This window comes from Dama dama, chromosome 18 (genome assembly GCF_033118175.1).
Source record: "Dama dama isolate Ldn47 chromosome 18, ASM3311817v1, whole genome shotgun sequence".
Taxonomy (NCBI): domain Eukaryota; kingdom Metazoa; phylum Chordata; class Mammalia; order Artiodactyla; family Cervidae; genus Dama; species Dama dama.
In genome coordinates, this window is record NC_083698.1 from 42,170,477 (window position 1) to 42,191,168 (window position 20,692).

Genomic DNA, 20,692 nt, shown 5'->3' on the forward strand with positions numbered 1-20,692 from the left:
TGGCTAAGTAAATAACTATTATTTCACAGTAACTTATATGATCCTACCTGACTGAGTGTTATAAATCCTTTTGACATTTATCGACAAAACTTCCTTAATAACTTGACTTCTAGCTAACTTTGGGATGCTTCAGAGGGCCCCTGAGACATTCCAAAGAGCTTTTAAGTTACCTTGGTTCACTGGACATGTTAAATCACATGGGAAGTATTGTTAAAGGGATGATAAATATTTTCAGGTTATACTGTATGATTGATGCTCAGTTCAGTTCAGTCACTCAGTCGTGTCCGACTCTTTGCGACCCCATGAATCGCAGCATGCCAGGCCTCTCTGTCCATCACCAACTCCCAGAGTTTACTCAAACTCATGTCCATCAAGTCGGTGATGCCATCCAGCCATCTCATCCTCCGTCATCCCCTTCTCCTCCTGCCCCCCAATCTTTCCCAATATCAGGGTCTTTTCAAGTGAATCAGCTCTTCGCGTCAGGTGGCCAAAGTACTGGAGTTTCAGCTTCAACATCAGTCCTTCCAATGAACACCCAGGACTGATCTCCTTTAGGAAGGAATGGTTGGATCTCCTTGCAGTCCAAGGGACTCTCAAGAGTCTTCTCCAACACCACAGTTCAAAAGCATCAATTCTTCGGCACTCAGCTTTCTTCACAGTCCAACTCTCACATCCATACAGGACCGTTGGAAAAACCTTGGCCTTGACTAGATGGACCTTTGTTGGCAGAGTAATGTCTCTGCTTTTTAATATGCTATCTAGGTTGGTCATAACTTTCCTTCCAAGGAGTAAGCGTCTTTTAATTTCATGGCTGCAATCACCATCTGCAGTGATTTTGGAGCCCCCCAAAAAATAAAGTCTGACACTGTTTCCCCATCTATTTCCCATGAAGTGATGGGACCAGATGCCATGATCTTAGTTTTCTGAATGTTGAGCTTTAAGCCAACTTTTTCACTCTCCTATTTCACTTTCATCAAGAGGCTTTTTATAGTTCCTCTTCACTTTCTGCCATAAGGGTGGTGTCATCTGCATATCTGAGGTTACTGATATTTCTCCCGGCAATCTTGATTCCAGCTTGTGCTTCTTCCAGCCCAGTGTTTCTCATGATGTACTCTGCATATAAGTTAAATAAGCAGGGTGACAATATACAGCCTTGACGTACTCCTTTTCCTATTTGGAACCAGTCTTTTGGTCTATGTCCAGTTCTAACTGTTGCTTCCTGACCTGCATATAAGTTTCTCAAGAGGCAGGTCAGGTGGTCTAGTATTTCCATCTCTTTCAGAATTTTCCACAGTTTACTGTGATCCACACAATGATGTTACTAATACAGATATCCTAAAATTATGTGAAATTCATATAGCTTTGATATGCCCTAATAAAATATGGTCAATTGTAATTCTAGTTATCATATTAAAGTGTTATAACCAGGTTTCTTTGTCAATTGCAATAGAAGCAGATTTTTAAACATCCCTTCTATGGTTTTACTCTCATGCCTTTAGAAAAATACTGCTAGTTCTTCAAGATTTATGGAAAAGACTTTCTAAAATTAAGCAGATAAACAAATTTTTGTTATTACAGTAAGCTGGTACCAGACTGGAATTTGGTATTCTCTCTGTTTAGAGAACAAAGTTTTCTTAGAATGCAGCTTTTGATAACAGATTATTAATTTCTTTGCCTTTAAGTGGTTTATATTTGTTTTCAAAATCTTTTTGTTACTTTGGTAAAGTAAATAAACATTATTTAAGATTATGGTACATGTAGAGAAAGCTCATTCTGCTTCAACAAAAACTAACCCCTCACAGTTAGATTTTCGCTATCCTAATGTCCTTAAAACATGGCAATAGTCTGCTCCTAAATGAGGAAATTAAAAATGGATAAACAGCTAAAAATAAGAGAGCAGGGCTATGGGAAATCCAAGACACCCACTTGGCTTTTCCCGGCTCCCTGACAGACCTCATTTTAATTTGATGGGTTAAAGCCTTACCTGGCTACAGTGTTAATGTCGTCACAATGAGTTCTCCAAAAAAGAAAAAATGTTTCACTGAATATTCTAGTTTTGTTAATTAAGGTCAGTGCTTACTACGACTCACTTCTGAGATAGTTTCTTGTTATACTGCTAAAAGATTTAATTAAGTTATTAAAAAGGACACTCTAAGATTGTTTCTAAAGCTTATCTCAGTAACCAGTCTTTGGATGAAGATGCTCCATGATGCACAACCAGGAGATTAACACTTGGCTATAATCATTTAATGAGTCAGATGACCTGGGGTATATCAGGGTATACCCAATGAAAGTTCTTGACTTAAATTCCTGCTTGTAATCTTACTAGTAACTGCTAGTTATATTATTTTCTATGTAGCTTGCTTCAGAAGATTATTTCTTACGTTACCAAATGTGTGACTGAGCCTGTGATAAAATGCTGGTGCGCAGTTCCATATGCGATCAATAATTGTAATAATGTAACTCTAGATATGGGAAGAAGCAACAAGAGGAAATATTTTCCTGCAAGAGGCTAATAAGACAGGTGTGGTCCAGAGACTTTTGCTACTTACCAGGCCTGGTCTAGTGACAATACACTGAGTGGCCTGTCAACGGAATCTTTGTTAGATCTGGGAATGAGACTTTCCAGCACCGTAGGATACAATGACCATGAAATGCCCCAAAACATGGTCAAATATGTGGCTATGAAAGGGCCCTGCTGACTGGAAGTTGGCCCTTGCCAGCTGCCTCTACAGAGGTTAAATCATGACCACTATAAGATGCTGACCTTCAACACCCCCTTGAAAGGAGTTCAGGGTGGAGACAAAAAATAAGGCACTCTGAGCTCTGGGAAAACCCCAGAAAAACAGGCTTTCAGATAGTCAGATGTTTTCAGGTAAAGATTTTTATGAGTCCAAATTCTGGCATCTTCTCATATCTAGAGAAACACTAATGTCACAAACCAATGTCTGGACCTAGTTCTCCTGGCTAGCCCTCCAGCAGCTTTCCCACTTCTGTTAATCTTTCGCCCATGTATCTTTAACTTTCTTGTTAAGTCTGTTTCTCCAAGTAGTAGTACGACAAGAATATCCTCCAGCCAACACCCAGACAATGCTGGAACAAGCTGCCTTATCATTCTGTGGACTCTCACCTCCCCCTGTAAATGCACCCCGAAATCCTATTCTCCCTTTGAGATCTACGGGAGACCACCCCCAGTAATAGAAAAGCTCAAGGGAGACCACCAACAACTAGCTGACCTGGAGCTGTCCCAACACCTCCAGGCCCTGGGAAAAGTCTTCCACCAAATTGCCCGAGAAACCTTAGAAAGGACACCATTCCTTTGGGCGGTTGGGTTCATCCCTATCAGCAGGAGATGAGGCACGGGTTAAAGACTGGAAAAAGGAACCACTTCAGCCAGTTTGGACGGGCCCTCACACAGTCGTCCTGGCAACCCCTGTTGCTGTTCATAGCATAGGTGTGTGTTCAAGTCATAGGTGGCATTCCTTGGATCCACCACACCAGTCAAGAAGGCAGCAATTTCCTGTGATGAGGACACCTGGAAAGCAGTTCAGGACCCCCCAAAATCTCCTCAAGGTCCAGTTCCAAAGAAAACAGTCCTCACCCGTGAAGGACGCTGAGCCCTGCTCTGGTCACTCCAGAGCTGACCAGTCCACGCGCGGCAGAAGCTTGAGGATTCTTCAGCCTGGCTCCAGCCACACTCCAGCAGTTGGCTGGTCAACACACAGCCGAAGCTTGAGGATCCAGCTGTCAAAATATCAATGGATTTTCATTGTCAACCCTGGCCTCTATCCCTAACCGGTATTATTGCTGTTCTCTTCATTACAGGACCACCTAGACTTCCTGGCTGAGGGGGTTTTACAAAGTAGGGAGGGCTAGGCCTACTGACAGCCAAAAAGGGAGGAACCTGCCTCTTCTCGAGTGAAGAATGCTGCTTTTATGTAACCAATCAGAAATAGTCAGGGACATGGCCCAACAGCTAAGGGAATGAATCATAAAAAGGAGAGAGAAACGAGCTAATTCCTGGGATAACTGAAACAATATGGGAGCTGGGCATCGTGGCTTCTCCCTTTAACAGGTCCTCTCTTCACGCTCTTTGCAATGCTCTTGTTTGGCCCTTGTATCCTCAATACAATTACCAGGATCATAACCTCTCGGATTGAATCCATAAATTTACGTATGGTAATAGCTCAATATAGCCCCCTAAACAATGGAGAGCTCTGAAAGCCCTACCAAAACATGAGATGATGCTTTCTACAGTGAATGAGAGAAGCATGAGGAGGGGAGAATGAAGAGGAAAAGTTAAAATTTCACATAATCTCCTGCTCCTTCTGCCTTTGTAACTCAGTTTGCTCCTTGCAAAGTCTGGATCATGTAGGTCACACAGTCTCAGAAAGTGGGGAATACTAGGAACTGGAACTTATCTCACTCACCCTTGTCCTGCTCTTTGCCATTGCACAGCCCCTGGAAACCTGCTTAATCATGCCTGTCCGTGTAAAGGTCAGGCATCCCCCTCTCCATCTTCACTGCTGTTCCCGTGCATGAAACCCCCTAGTTTAAACCAGCCTGTCAGCAGCTAGTGTTGCCCATTATAGTCCGTCTATAAAAACTCTGTAACCCCTTTGTTCAGGGCTTAGAGCTTGGAGTGTTAACTCCTCGGGGCCTGCCAGCGTAATAAACCTGAGTTCTCCAACTCTCCAAGTGTGGTGCTTGGTTTCCGGATTTCTGGTTTCTGCAACAATACATTATTTAAAGAACTGAGTTGGCAAAGACTGTATCTCTGATGTAACAATACTGCCCCTGAGATTTATGAGTTCATGCATAATCTGTCGCAAAGTCTGTTAATTAAAATATTTAAATACACAATTAATGGTTATTAAATTCAAAAGACAAATCAATGAAAGCACTATAAATATAGAAAGGTAGAAGACTTCAGTATTCTAGCTTCTAGAATAGTACACTACTTGATTTAGACTGGAAATCACATGGGTGATTCTTTAAATACCAGTTTTACACATGCCCTCAGGCCTTCAGGATAAATTGTGTGGGCATTAATTATGTGCACAGTTCATTTCCCCAGTAATACTTCAATGAAAACATTTCTTACCTGTATGCATTTCAATCTAAAATGCCCAGATCAACACAAACCACCTACAGGCATATTCTAATTTACAAAGAAAAAAAGAATAGAATGGAATGGAAAAACTCACTATAATTACAGCTGTCTACCACCACAAAGAAAAAGCAGAATGAAACAACAAATAAAAGGCAAGCAGTACTTTTTCAAACACGGACAAAAACGTTCTTAAAAATCGCCCCAATTTCCCAAGTTCACTAATACTCAAAATTAACATAACACCCTTTTCATACAGGATGACTATCATAGAAAGCATAACTAAATTCCAAACCCTACAAAGGAACGCTTATATTAAAATGTCCTTCATATAGTTATAACTGAATTAATTTCATAATTAAATTTTCAATATGAATCCAGCACGGTATAATGTGAGACGCTGAATGAAAATAAGAGTATGAGAAATACACTAAGTATTACTGTCTCTTGGAGACTACAAAATTCTTGCAGCAGGAAGACCTGCAGAATGTAATTAAATAAAATCTGAAAACTGTGACTATATTTTCACTTAACTTAAAACATTTTGAAGTCAGTATCGCTCTTAAATTTTAAACAAGACCTAAATTTCTTCTCTAAGAGACTGAAATTTTCTTCCAACAAAATCAGACTACTGTGGGAAACTGGTACTCTTTTCTTTTTAAACATTACATAACTTCTCCCTAAACAATATGGATGTCTGAGGCTAAATCAAAACCAATGAAACGGAAAATAGAAGTGGAACTGCTAGATATTCATTCTTAACAAAGATGGAAATTATTTCTTACTTTTCAGAGAGCTGTATTTCAGGAATCACTTTCTCAATACATTAACCAGAATTATCAACTAGCAAACACTTGATGTTAACTAGCCAAAGTAAACCAGGTGAGTCATATTATAACATATACAGAACTGCAGTAAAGGAAAAACCAAAAATCAAGTGACTTTTTAAAGGTTAACTTTTCTCATACTAGTATTTTCCAGGTGTAACAGAGATACGGTTCATTAGACTCTGAAGCCTGTAGAAACGTATTGATCTCGACTACCAGGATTATAGAGAGTTCCAGTCAAAGGAGGAGGGGGAAACTATCTGAATACCTGTTTTGAAAAGCCTGCAGTAACACTCAACTTGAAAAACAAATCACCGAACAGAAAACAAGGAAGCACGGTGAAAAAAACAAAAAAAGCAAGCACCGTCTTCCACCACCTCGCCGCACCTTGCTCCAAACTTTAGCTCATTTCCTCTCCGTGGTTAACTTTCAAAATAAATGGGGAGAAACCTGTCGAAACGAATTTTTAGAAATAAGTACTATAGGTGAAGCAGAAATAAACTGTTCTAAGGAAGTTGCCTAACCATTCATTTACATGCACCAAAAGACACCCACATTATTCCAGTCGGTGAAGATGCTACCTCGTGAACTGCAGAGAAGCTTGGACCTGTATATAACAAACCCCAGAGACGGCTACTCTCCCAATCGGGGGGAGAAAAAAAAACAAAACAAAACTATGTGGCTCCTCAAACACGCAGCTTCAGAGATGCGGACTCCGCACAAATTCAAACGAAGTCCTACCGTTCACAAGTGCAGCATCTCCGAGATGAGGCAGGGCTCGGGAGCAGGAATCCACCCACAGCCCGCTCTACTCCGCCGAAAAGGCCAAGCAGCCCCAGGCCGGGGCGTGCGGACGGCTCCTCCCCGAGCCCGAGAGGAAGCGAGCCGAACCGCGCGGTGGATCGCCGCGGAGCGCGGGGGAGGGAGGCGGGCGCGGGGCGTGGGCTCACCTGGCGCGGGGGGCGGTCAGGCGCGCGCGCCGCCGCCTCTGCAGCGGCGGCTCCTCGGCGACTGGCCACAGCGCCCCCGGACACAGCGCCCCAGCGCAGCGGGAGGGGCCCCGGCGGCCGGCGCCCGAGCTCCTCCGCCCCCGGCCCCGCCGCGCCGGCTCCGCCAAGGGCGCCAGCAGCTGCAGGCAGCGCCTCAGCGCTCGCCGCCGCACCATCCCGGGGCCGAGCAGGCGCCGCAGCCCACCGGGCGGCCCGAGGCCGCGCCGGGCCCTGGCCGAGCTAGGTTCCGCTCCACGTCGCCCGGTCACTCACTCATCGTGACCTTCGAATCTGGCAGCCCCGGGCTGGCCGCCGCTCTGGCCTTTACCAAGATGGCCGGACCCGGCGGCGAGGCGCGCTGCGCCCCTCCCGGCCCGGCCCCTGTCCTTGCCCCACTCGCCCTCCGCACAAGCCCTGCTGACACCATGCTGGCTATCCTGTCCTAGACCAGGCGCTAACTTGCAGATAGCTTGAACAGCTCCCGGATCAGCCGCCCTAATTGCTAAAATTAAATGGAATCGCGGTGGCGGCTCTTAGCCTGCTCTGTCCTAGTAGGCCAGTACCTGGTGTCAAGATACTTACGGTGATGACTAAATACCACCAGATTACGATTCTTAGCTTTTCCCCAGGTTTTCATTTTTGAATTGCAGGATGCAATTCATTGTTTTTTAAAGTGTTTTAAAGTATAGACAGATGCAAATAGAATTCAACAATGAATGGTTGGGTGTTCACGGGCCAGAAAGAAATACCTTCTGCCTGGGCCTCCGAATGCAGATATAACTGCGGGAAAATGCAAAACAAATTACTTTGCAATTTGAAGGTGAACGTGCCAAGTGTAATAGCGTAGGAATGTAAATCAGATTATAGCAGGTGTGGACTTTTACTCCCTCGGGGAGCTTGCAGCTGAATCTTATTGACTTAAGAGTGATTAAGAGCTGCTTCTTACTGGGTCACTGAGTGTTCCTCGCTGCAGCAGGGAAAAGAAACAGCGCTACAAAACCAAACTATAAATAAGCTACTGATAGCTCAGGAGGCCTTCACAGTGCCCTTAACTAAGGAACTTTTGAAAAATGCCCTGTGTTCCCCTCACCCCAATTCTTTATGATGATTTTCAAATATATAGAAAATAGAGATGTCTTTTTGTTATATGTCTGAATAAATTGCAGGTATCAAAATCAATCACCCCTAAATACTTCAGCCTGTGTCTTCTAAAAAAATAAGAACATTCACCTCAGAATCACAATACCAATACCACGTCTAAGACAACAATTCCCTGATAGTATTTAACATCCAGTCCATTTTCAAGTTATGTGATTGTCCCAAGAAGGTCTTTTAAGCCTCCCTCCCCCCCACCCCCCCCACCCCCCGCCGCCAAACTAAGATATTGCCTAGGCTCATGCACTGCATTAATGTTTATGCTTTCTAATATCACATAAACTTTATGGATTGTGTTGTCATTTCTACTCTACTTCTGTTGTAGAAAGCCCCCCACCCCCACCCCCCAGGGCCCCGCGGGCTCTTGTCTAACACTCGGAAAAGAATTGTCTGAGGAGACATGTGCTGACAAAGCAAGAGGCTTTATTGGAAGAAGGCCCCGGGGCAGAGAGCAACAGGGTAAGGGAACCCAGGAGAACTGCTCTGCTCTCAGGTTTTATGGTGATGGGATTAGTTTTCGGGTTGTCATTAGCCAATCATTCTGACTCAGAGTCCTTCCTGGTGGTGCACACCTTGTTCAGCCAACATGGTTGCCAGACAGAAGGATTCTGGGAGGTGGTCAGGCATGTGGTGTCTCCTTTTAACCTCTCCCGGACCCTTCTGGTTGGTGGTGGCTTATTAGTTCCGTGTTCCTTACCAGGACCTCCTGTTGTAAAACAACTCATGCAAATAGTTACTATGGAGCCTGGCCAGGGTGGGCAGTTTCAGTCAGTGTGCTTCCCCTAAAACTTCATTTTTTTTGACAATGAAAAGCTGTTTAGTATACCAATTTTTATCATTCCAGGCAAAACCTTGCTTGTCCTGCTTCACAGTACAGAGCAGAATGAACGCTGTGCCTCTTGCATTTCACTCATGGTTTAATTTTAGCTCCTGACCTGCTGAATTGGGTTTTATATGTCCTTCACTCTTTGGTGACCCCCTAGAAAGTCAGGCATTTGGCATATAATGGTTTGTCTTTTAAGTTGTCACTGTTAAAAATAAGACAACAGGCCTAAAATGGAGTCACTTAATGCTCAACTCCACATCACCAAACGGGGACTTATAGTGTCAGCCTCTCCCGGAATTGGAATCTTAAACCAGTCAATCAAGGAATCACCTGGTCAGCACTAGTGAGATAATCAGCCTGATATATCTATGTCATGACACACCCAGACCCACATCATCCCTTAAAGGAAAGTGACCTTGTCACAACCAATTCACTTTCTGCTAGTATGACTTCCAGGTCCCAACTTCTTCTGCCTGTAAAGTTCTTTAATTTTGTACAATGCCTTGGAGCTTCTTTCTTTCTGTGAGATGGGATGCTGCCAAATTCATGAATCATTGAATAAAGCCTATAAGATCTTTAAAATTTACTGTTGAATTTTTTTAAAACATTACTTCTCTTTTAAATGTTAATTAATGCTGTAAAGAAGAGAAGCAAATTTACACAGCTCCCTTAAGTGGTTAGGTGGCCAAGGTAACATTTCTGGAGACTAGTACTAAATGAACTTATTTTAAGTACTTCACAAAATCTTAGGCTCTACTTAAATAACTTCTGTAAAACCATATATAAACCAATTTTAGCACAATAGCTCATCTGTAAAGTGAGTTCTGCAATCAGTATTGTCCTTTCTTCTCCCAATTCCACGCCTAAAGGCACAGAGGACTAAAGCACACGTGACTACTTACTGCTGCTGCTGCTGAGTCGCTTCAGTCGTGTCCGACTCTGTGCGACCCATAAACAGCAGCCCACCAGGCTCCCCCAGCCCTGGGATTCTCCAGGCAAGAACACTGGAGTGGGTTGCCATCTAGGGGAGTTTAATTCAATGTGTACTTATGGCAGCACCTGTGGAATTAAGTACTGCATTCACCTCCAGTTAAATCAAAAATTGTCTGCATGAACATTAAGAATCTATAGATAACTCGTAATAGCAATGAGGCAGCTAACTTGTAAATCAATGAGGCAGCTAACATCTAAATCTACCATTAACTACCTCTTTGACCTTGGAAAATACCCATCTCACATCATCAGGCCCCCACTCCTACCCTCCAAAATGACCAAGTCTCTATGGCCACTTACAGTTGTAACATTCAATGACTCTAATAAAAAAGATTGTGGGGGGCGGGTTAAATATGTGAAGACTGCATGCTGATTCCAGGGTAAGGTGGATTATATTAGGCCAATGATCAACCAAAATTGACCTGAGGACCAGGTCTAATCTGCCCCCTAGTTTGTTTTGGTTCTGATTCAAACTAGTTCTCAAAATATAAAATCCTCAAATTTTACATTATAGTAATACCTTTTCATTTCTTGAATTGGGGTAAAAAACACATAACTAAAATGGTTAAGGGGGAAATTTTTAAAGGTACAGTTCAGTAGTGTTAAGTATGTTTACAATGATGGTAAACAGATCTCTAGGACGATTTCATTGTGCAAATCTAAAATTCTATACTCATTAAATAATACTCTTTTCCCCCCAACTCCCAGGCCTTGGTAACCACCATTCTATTTTCTGTTTAGGTGGATTTGACTATTCAAAAACTTCATCCAAATGGAATCATCCGTGCTCCCTTCAGCGGCACATATACAAATGGAATTATCCAATATTTGTCTCTTTATGACTGCCTTCTTTTTTTTTTTTTTTTTAGGTCTTTATTGAATTTGTTACAGTATTACTTGTTTTATGTTTTGGTTTTTTGGCCATGAGGCACATGGGATCCTAGCTCCCAGACCAGGGATCGAATCCCCAACCTCTGCACTGGAAGGCTAAGTCTCAACACTGGACCATCAGGGAAGTCCCATGCCTTATTTCTCTTGGTGTGATTTTCTCAAGGTTCACCCATGTTATAGCATGTGACAACATTTTCTTCCTTTTTAAGGCTGAATAGTATTCCATTGTATGTATTTGCCATACTTAATTTATCCATTCATCTGTCAATGGACATTTGGGCTGCTCCCACAGATAAGACTGTCAGATATTTCTCCAGAAAAGGTGGGTTTATTTGGGGTCAGCAGAGAATTGCAATCTAAGGTCTGCAACCATGGTGAGCCATATGCAAGTCCCCAGAGAGCAATGGAAGGAGCATGCTTTCATGGAGGAGGAAAGGGAGTTGGGAGGGCTCAGGAAACAAAGAGTTCATGATTTTCCCTTGGTTGAATCCTTGCCAGGAAAGAAGAGTCTTTCTCCTTTCCATTGGGCTCTGCTATCATCCCACGGTATGACAGCTTCCCCTTCTGGTCTCCCAACTCTATTTAATTGAGGTTTATTAATTTTAAAGTTTCCATAGTGGCTACATCATTTTACAGTTCCACCAATAGTGCACAAGTGTTTCAATATCTCCATATCCTCATCAACACTTGTCATTTGTTTTATTGATAGTAGCCATCCTAAGGGGTATGAGGTGATATTTTGTTATGATTTTGACCTGCATTTCTCTGATGATTAGGGATGTTGAACATCTTTTTGTGTACTTGTTGGCCATTTATTAATATATACTGTCTTTGGAGAAATTTCTGTTGAACTTCTTTGCCCATTTTTAAATTGAGTGATTTTTGTTGTTGTTGACTTGTAGAATTCTTTATATATTCTGGATATTAACTGCTTATCAGAAATATGATTTGCAAATATTTTCTTCTATTCCATAGGTTCTTTTCACTTTATTAACCGTGTCCTTGATGCACAAAAGTTTAAGTTTGGTATAGTCCCATTTGTCTATTCTTACTTTTATTACCTGTGCTTTTAATGTCATATCTAAGAAATCACTGCCAGTCCAATGTCATACTTTTCTTCAGTTTTCTTCACTTTTATAGTTTTAGGTTGTAACCTGTTTTTGTATGGCCTGTGAGCTAAGAATGATTTTTTTTTTTTACAGTTTTACATGCATGATTGGGAGGAAATTCAAAAAATAATATTTTGTGATACCTGAAAATTCTGTAAAAATAAAATTTCAGGGTCCATAAAAGTTTTATTTACATAAAGTCATCTTAATTCATTTATATATCATCTGACTACTTTTGCAATACAAGGGCGGAACTGGGTAGTTGCAACAGAGACATAACCCACAAAGCCTAAAATATCTCACCTTTTACCAAAAAAGTTTGCTGACTTCTGTGTTAGGCTATTTTTAATCATGAAACTTGAGATACATTAAAAAAAAAAAAAAAAAACGGTGAAAGAGGAAGCTTAAAGTCACCAATACATATGTATTTTGTGATTAAGAAAAATTATTAGACTTCAAGGGTTTTTTTTAGACTTTTCTATTTGAGTTTATTTTTCATTTAACTTTTAACACATACGTTTTAACTTTTAAAAGACTGCTCATGTTGACTATACACTTCAATGTTTAATCCTTACGTTATTAGATTGTCAGGTTGAATCCACTGACAAAATAACCAGATGGGAAGACCCACTTTGATTTTCTCCAGTGAGAGAGGACTCCTCCTACACCTAAGTGGTTGAAAGAATATGACTTGAGGGAAGTCTTCATCTGGGCGCACTGCCTGTGAAAAAATCAACCTTCTTTGTTCTCATGCTTTTCTGCTAACATTATTTTGGGTTTCCATGCAGCTGAATTACACAGTTAAAACCAAAGATTGGAATTTAGAATAAAGACTCAGGCACTTTTCAAACTCTAAACGGCAAAAACTGACTGCTAATGTTGAAGACATTAAATCTTATTTATCCTCTTCACTCTAGCTAACTGAACATTTTATCTTATGAAGGTTGGACCTTAAAATAGACACTTCCCTTTGACTTGTTGGATTAATATAACTTCTTTTTACATTCAGTTCGCTGCCCAAAGAAATAATACAATATTAATTCAACTTGGATGACATTTATTATGGCAGAGAGAGAAAAGATGTCTTGCCTTCTTCCCGACAAACACCCCAGGTTATCTGGTTTTTCAGAGACTGAGGACTAGTGAGGGTTACTTGTCCTAGTCCTCCTCCCTAAATTCCCAAGTCCCCAGCCAACAACAGCTGTGTGTCAACTGCTTCCAATTCAAGAACAAAGAATATGGCTCCCTGTGTTAAAGAACCCTCTCTTCCCCTGAAAATATTCACCTCCTAAGCCCCAGAGCCTGTGAATATTACCTTATGTGGCAAAAGAGATCTACACATGTGATTAAGGATCTTAAGACGGGGAGATCAGCCTGGATTATCCACGTGGACCCTACATGTAATCACAAGGGGCCTTAGAAGGAGGCAACAAGAAGGTCAAAGAGAAGCAGGCCCTGTGGTACCAGCAGCGGGGACCGTGTGATGCAGCCACAGCCAAGAAAGGTGGGCAGCCTCTGGAAGAAACCAGCCTTGCTGACACCATGACTTTAGTCCAGTGAAAAAGACTGGCTTTTGGCTTGAGAACTGTAAGAAAATACATAAATATGTATAAACCACCAAATTTATGGTACTTTGTTATAGTAGCAATGGGAAACCAGTATATTCTCCTTTAAGCAGTCTTTGAAGTGTGGTAACAATATATATAAAATATTTGTCAATTAGCATAGTTAATGAATGGACACATACATCTAAACTCTATACTTTTACTTCCAAGTTGAGCTCTGAGAGACCCAATTTCCAGGCTTTGTAGGTTACCAATATTCCAGGCTGATGCCAGGAGTCATGGCTGGAGGATTCAGAGAAAGGAGCAGAAGGCCTTGTGTGGGAGAGATCGGTAAGGAAGCAGAATTGACCAACCTAAAATGTGTCTCTTGACATGAGGAAGAAACGCAAGGCTCAGGAAGTTTTTCTTTTCAACTCTCACTTACCTGCCTAAAAGAATTTAGACAGAGGGCCTATTTCAGAAAAAAGAACTATCACCAGAGTTATCTATATATAGCAGGCGTCCCCAACCTCCGAGCTAAGAACTAGTACCTCCTTTCAAATCAGCAGCAGCATTAACGTGCACAATAAATATAACACGCTTAAATCATCCCAAAACCACCCCACCCTTTACCAGTCCGAGGAAAAGTTGTCTTGCACAAAACTGGTCCCTGGTGCCAAAAAATTTGGGGACCGCTGATCTATAGTATAATATGAACTGGGTGTGGTAGACAGGAAGGAACCTAGAAAAGTCTGTTAAAATTCTCCTCTGTGTCCCATTGTTTCTTTATCCCAGCAAATATGTATTTACTAAACATCTGCTCTCTTCATTCTTCTTGTGAATTTACTTCTTTATTTTTCAAGTCCAAGACTTCCACTGTCGTCTCCTTGATGCAGGATGACCTCATTTTACTCTCTGGAATCTCCTGTATTTATTTGGATTCCCTGTACATCATGGGCTTCTCTGCGGTTCAGATGGTAAAGAATCTACCTGCAATGAGGGAGACCTAGGTTCAATCCCTGGGTTGGGAAGATCCCAGGAGAAGGAAATGGCAACCCACTCCAGTATTCTTGCCTGGAGAATCCCCATGACAGAGGAGCCTAGCTACAGTCCATGGGATTGCAAAGAGTCAGACACGACTGAGCAGCTAAGCACAGTACATTCATAATTAAATTTTTTTCATCTGTTTATCTGTCTTATGTCATTTTATTCAACCAGCCAAAAGAATTAAGAGGGGAAGGGGAAAATATTTTCTCCTCCCAGCAGATTGCTTCTGGTCCTCCTGTGTACAAGTCATTAAGTACCCTGAGCCTCTATAAGGTTAATTTACATAATCCCTAAGATCTCTTTCGATTTCAAAATTCAGAGCTGAAGCAAAACATGGTTTAACTTTGAATTTCACATTCACATGTTCCTGCTGTTACAGTCACTCTTCAGCCAAACTTTTCAGCCTCCCTGTCCTCCCAGAGCCTGCGTGTCAACCACACACTGATCTGCACTTGTGTACACACTGCTTCTTCTGCTTAGAATGATCTTCCCCGGCTTCACCCCTAAGCACTCAGGCTCATCTTGCAACACTCAAATCAAGAATCACCATCTTTGAGGAGCTCTCCCAACTTCTCAAAGCAGAATGGCCAACTCTACTTTCATGTGATCAGTTCAGTTCAGCTCAGTCACATCCAACTCTTTGCGACCCCATGGACTGCACCAACTCCCGGAGCTTACTCAAACTCATGTCCATCGAGTCAGTGATGCTATCCAACCATCTCATTCTCTGTCGTCCCCTTCTCCTCCTCCCTTCAGTCTTTCCCAGCATCAGGGTCTTTTCCAATGAGTCAGTTCTTTGCATCAGGTGGCCAAAGTATTGGAGTTTCAGCCTCAACATTAGTCCTTCCAATGAACACTCAGGAATGATGTCCTTTAGGATGGACTCCTTGGATCTCCTTGTAATCCAAGGGACTCTCAAGAGGCTTCTCCAACACCACAGTTCAAAAGCATCAATTCTTCGGCGCTCAGCTTTCTCTCACATCCATACATGACCACTGGAAAAACCACAGCTTTGACTAGATGGACCTTTGTTGGCAAAGTAATGTCTCTGCATTTTAATATGCTGTCTAGGTTAGTCATAGCTTTTCTTCCAAGGAGCAAGCATCTTTTAATTTCATGGCTGCAGTCACCATCTGCAGTCCCCCCAAAACAAAATCTGTCACTGTTTCTATTGTTTCCCCATTTATTTGCCATGAAGTGATGGGACCAGATGCCATGATCTTTGTTTTTTGAATGCTGAGTTTTAAACCAACTTTTTCACTCTCCTCTTTCACTTTCATCAAGAGGCTGTTTAGTTCTTCTTTGCTTTCTGACATAAGGGTGGTGTCATCTGCGTACCTGAGGTTATTGATATTTCTCCCAGCAATCTTGATTCCAGTTTGTGCTTCATCCAGCCTGGCATTTCACATGATGTACTCTGCATATAAGTTAAATATGCAGGGTGACAATATATAGCCTTGATGTACTCCTTCATGCTGTCAGAGAACTAGTAAAGCAGGGAGCAAATTATAGCATGACTATTTGTTTCCATTTATGTTTCCCCAAACCAGGATGTGGGCTACTCGTATGCAGGTACTCTGCTTGATTCATATTTATACCTCTAGCACCTACTACTGTGCTAGGCACACAGCAGACACTCCTATTGTGTCTGTGGACTGAATAAATAAATTATGATTTACTGAATTCTGAAGAATCTACTTGGGGCTGAGCAGGAGTGGGAATTGGGGGGGATGGAAGGGAAGTACAAGAGGACAGGAAATTTATGTTTCTGCAAGACTTCCAGAGCCCTAGAGAAAAAAATGAGGCTGATGTGTGTGATGATTTAATTCAAGGGTGTCCTCAGATACTCATTGTACATGCAATCTAGCATTTCTCTTGACCTTGCTTCAAAGTCAGTTTTTAAATGGAGTTAAAAGTATGAGCTGCCTCACACAGCAATCTGCTGATTAGTCTCTTAACTGAGGTAGATGGCAGGCAGCCATGCGTGACTTGTCAGCTTTGCATCCTTGTGTACTGCTAGGCAGAGACCACAACTTTAGAATTTTATGGTAGCTTAGTTAACAACTCTGTCCTTACAGACCATTCTGAGTAACACTCATAAAACTGTCTACATTCAGCGTCCTTTCTTAGGCATAAGAAATACCCTCCCTCTGCTAGTTGAGTGATCTGGATATGCCTTCCATTTTCTTGAAACAAAGTAAAAATGACAAATCTACTCAGAAAACCTCCTTAAAGTGGAAATGAAAAATAAATAAATAAATAAATAAAAATTAAAAAGAAATTAAAAAAAGTGAAAATGAGGTTATCATTTCCATACTTTAGAAAACCTATGTAGTATTTTCACAACATATAGACTGATGGTAATTTAGTTTGTCTTTGATCATGCATTTCTCTTTATAATGTAGTCATCTCTGTATGTTCCTTTGCTGTATTATTCCATATTCTTGTGTCAGTTTAGAGTTTTAATATTTGAGATTCAGCTTATTATTTTTTGGCACCACTTATTATAAATTTTCCAAATACCAGACACTATGCTAAGGGCTTTACAAACCTTTTAGTCCTCATAACAAACTCAGGCACTAAGCATTATTTTACTCTTTACTTTTTAGAGGAGGGAGCTGAGATTTTTAGAGGCTAATTAACTTTTCTGAGGGCACAAGGCTAATAAGACGTGGAAGCAAGACCCATGAGAGTTGGAGAATTGTGTCTATTGGAGAGTTCTCTCCGTTTCGATTCTTAGGGGCGGGGGGGAAGCAGTTAATTTATAATAGTATATTAATTTCAGGTGTACAGCATAGTGATTCAGTATTTTTTACAGATTATATTCTATTAAAAGTTACTGTTAGGTAGTTAGAATAGGGAAAAGGAGTCCAGAATGGCGGTGGCTAAAAGACCTGGAAGGGAAAAACCCATGAAAATAGAATAAAGGAAGGTCCGAGGACTGGAGTGAGAACCTCAGGTAAAAGAAACAGCACTCCTGGCAGGCCCAATGTACATAGGACAGGCCCAGGGAGAGAAAACCATACAAAAAGAGGAGCCAAAGCTAGTTCTCTCCCTCTCTCTCACCTGCGCACTGGGGCGCTCTTCTCTTCGCGTCCTTGGATCAACAAGCCCTCATGCCTCGAAGATGGATTTCCCTGCTATTATCTAAATAAAATAGAGCTCTAACACTGAGCTGTAACACAGATTTATCTAACAGCTATAACACGGTCTGTTCGAGACCTGAGAGCTATAACACGGTCTGTCCAAGACCCCAGAGCTGTGACCCGCCGAGGGGGCTTTAATGTCCGTCACTCCAAACCTTTGTTGTGACAAGACAAGAACTGAGGAGCGTACACTCGCCTGACATCTACGGTGCCGTGACTCGGGTTTAACCTAGCTGAAACAACCTCCGTGCAGAAGAGGCCAAGCGCAGCAGGAGCCCAACTCAGCGGAGCTCCCGCGGTAGAAGCAGAGGGCGGAAAAAAACCCAGCGCAGGGGAAGGCCGTCGTGCTGGAAACCAGGACAGCGGAAAACGAACTCAGCAGAAAGCCCACGCGACTCAGCCTCAGATTGCAGAAGACCTCTGGTTAAGGTAGGAGGTCCTCGCTCCTATGGCTGGAGGGACATATGCCTAATGAAATCTTAACTCCTTTACAATCTCTTGTTTCTTGTTTCCTCGAAGCCCCCGTGAACAGGCGGTGGCAGTGGGCGCAACTGAGGGACTCTGGAGAGGCTACTCTTCCGTATGTCCCAAAGGCACTGTCTGCTGGGCCCCAGTAGCTGCTACCCAAGCCGGTGGGGGTTCATCTGTCCTTACTCTTCTCTGTGCCAAGAATCAGACCAATGAAAACTGTGAGCACCGGTCAAGAATTTAGCAAATTTTCCAACAGGCTATGAGATGGGATTGCTTGGCACGTTTTTCCCACTGCTTTTTCCTCCTTTCCTTCAGCTCTTTCTCCCGGGACTCGAGCCCGACCAAAACCCAGGATGCCCGGCTTCAGGACCTAATGAAGCTCAGGCTCTGATGTCTCATTGCAAAAATTCAGTGAGAGACAAAGCGATAGGTAAGAGGTGGATTTGTTAGGATTCGGAGATAAGCGCCCATTCTACGGGGCACAAGCCATAGAATGTGGCCTGGCTAGGTTTTGCAAGCGGGGTTAATTCATATGCTAATGAGTGGGAAGATCCTCCCAGCCATTGGGGAACCACCCACTCCTCTGTCTTTTGACAGTGGCTTAGAGCTGCTCTGTCACCTCTGGGTGCGTCTTTTGGCTTACAGATTAGAGATTAAAGTTTACTTAAATTTGACTTGTCATCTTGGACCCAACTGATTTTAATTGGTTTACGTTATACCTTTGTGCTATGTCATTCTTTCAAAGGTTGTGCTCTCACCCCCCTTCCCTCCTGTTTCATGCTCCTTTCCTCAGCCCCATCTGGGCCCACAACGTTGCCTCTACAATCTTCTAGAGGGGTAACCAGAAAATAGCTGGCCTTGGGAGGGAAGTACTGTATAATATCCAACCCCTTGATCCTACCTAGCACTGGTCACACTGGAGACCTTGGGGACGCCCAAAATCCAGCCTGGGGGTCCTAGGAGGTCTTCACGCCTCGACCTGCCCAGGGACCCAATTCTCAGGAGGCCGTCATGGTTCGACCTGCCCGGGGATTCGATCTCTAGGAGGCTGTCACACCTCAGCCTGCCTGGGGATCTGCACCCTGACCCGGGGACGCCTGGCTCTCAGGTTGCAACAATACTGGGTAGGATAAGCTTCAGAAAGCCTATTAGGTTTTTGTGGGTTTTTTTTTTTTCTGTTCCTTTTCCTCCCTGTCATGACTGTCTTTCAGATGGGAAATAACCAATCCACTTCCCGGCAGATGCCCTTGAGATGCATCCTTGATAACTGGAAGCTGTTCGTTTAAAATTTTTTTGTGCCACTGCGTTGCCATGGTATCCACTGGGAGACGAGGAACACTGGCCTGAGGATGGGACTTTAAATTACAATACCATCCTGCAATTAGAATTAATCTGCAAAAAGACAAGGGAAATGGACAGAGATCGCCTATGTCCAAATTTTCTTCAGACTAAGGGATATGAAGGAACTCTGTCTTAAGTATGGGATTGTTGTATGCCCTAAAAGTGAGCCCACTAGGCAAATGGTGTTAGGCACAGGCAACCAAGAGAAGGACCCCCTCCCCTCCCGCCCCCGTGAAGGCTCACCTCCCACAGCTCCCAAGTTGTCTGGTGTTTCTTCCTTGTATCCAAGCGTGCCCCCATAACCGGGAGCACCCCCTCCGCAAAAGCCAGCTCTAATATGTCCCTTAGTTAAAGCTGGAGGAGGGGGAAAAAAAAAAAAACAACTGGAGGAGAATTCGGACCAACCTGGGTCCATAAGCCCTTCTCTCTCTTAGAACTAAGACAGATCAAAGAAGACCTGGGAAGCTATACAGATGAGCCAGGCAAATATATAGATACGTTCCAACATATTACCTTGGCCGCTGACCTGACGTGGAAGGACATCATGGTCATATTTAGTCAAACTTTATCTGACCCTGAACATACTAGGGTCTTAAAGGAAGCCCAGAGGTATGTAACAGGGCTTCACATGTCCAGTGATAAATACCCAGTAGGGGAAACTGCAGTCCCCTCCTCTGATCCTAATTGGAATTATAGCGACCCTGAGCACATCTGGAAAAGGGATCATTTTCTAATCTGTGTGAAGGCAGGAGTAAAAGCAGCTCAACAAAAAGTAATTAGCTATGCCCGGGTCTCAGCACTAACTCAGGAGCCCAATGAGAACCCCATTGCCTTTCTGGAAAGGCTAAAAGAGGCCCTCCAAAAGTTTACCAATTTGGACTTAGACTCTTACAAGGGACAGGTGATTTTAAAGGATAAATTTAAAAGGATAAATCCTGTCCCAATGTGCATCAGATATCAGAATTAAGTTACAACAGCTACAGCAGCAGGACTCTGTTGCCTCTTTAGATGAGATGATCCAGACAGCCACCAATACCTTTTATAACAGAGAACAGGAGAAGGAGGCCAAGGCCCAGGAGAGGGAGAGAAGGAAAGAGACAAGGCATGCCCAGATGCTGGCCGCCCTCCAGGGAAGCCCTGTGGCACACCCCAAGTCCTTGAAGGACAAGGCACGAGGCAAATGCCTAATCTGTACACAGGCAGGGCACTGGGCCAAAGAGTGTCCTAACCATCACAAGTCTCC

The 20,692-nt window shown here is 42.9% G+C and overlaps 1 protein-coding gene across 6 annotated transcripts in view; it reads right to left on the reverse strand.

The window, feature by feature from the left end:
• The window catches only part of NAPEPLD (N-acyl phosphatidylethanolamine phospholipase D), a 53,414-nt gene extending 45,778 nt beyond the window's left edge, over positions 1-7,636 (reverse strand). Inside the window, exons 1-2 of one of the 6 annotated variants that reach the window (XM_061165176.1) lie at positions 7,509-7,636; positions 3,602-3,744 (exon numbers count right to left, since the gene is read on the reverse strand). The gene's annotated coding sequence lies outside the window, so the exon portion shown is untranslated. Of the gene's footprint in view, positions 1-3,601; positions 3,745-6,492; positions 6,629-6,678; positions 6,859-6,887; positions 6,975-7,508 lie in introns of those variants that run through there. The other 5 variants (XM_061165175.1, XM_061165174.1, XM_061165177.1 and 2 more) reach the window with 5 other exon arrangements.
• Positions 7,637-20,692: the final 13,056 nt, after the last annotated feature.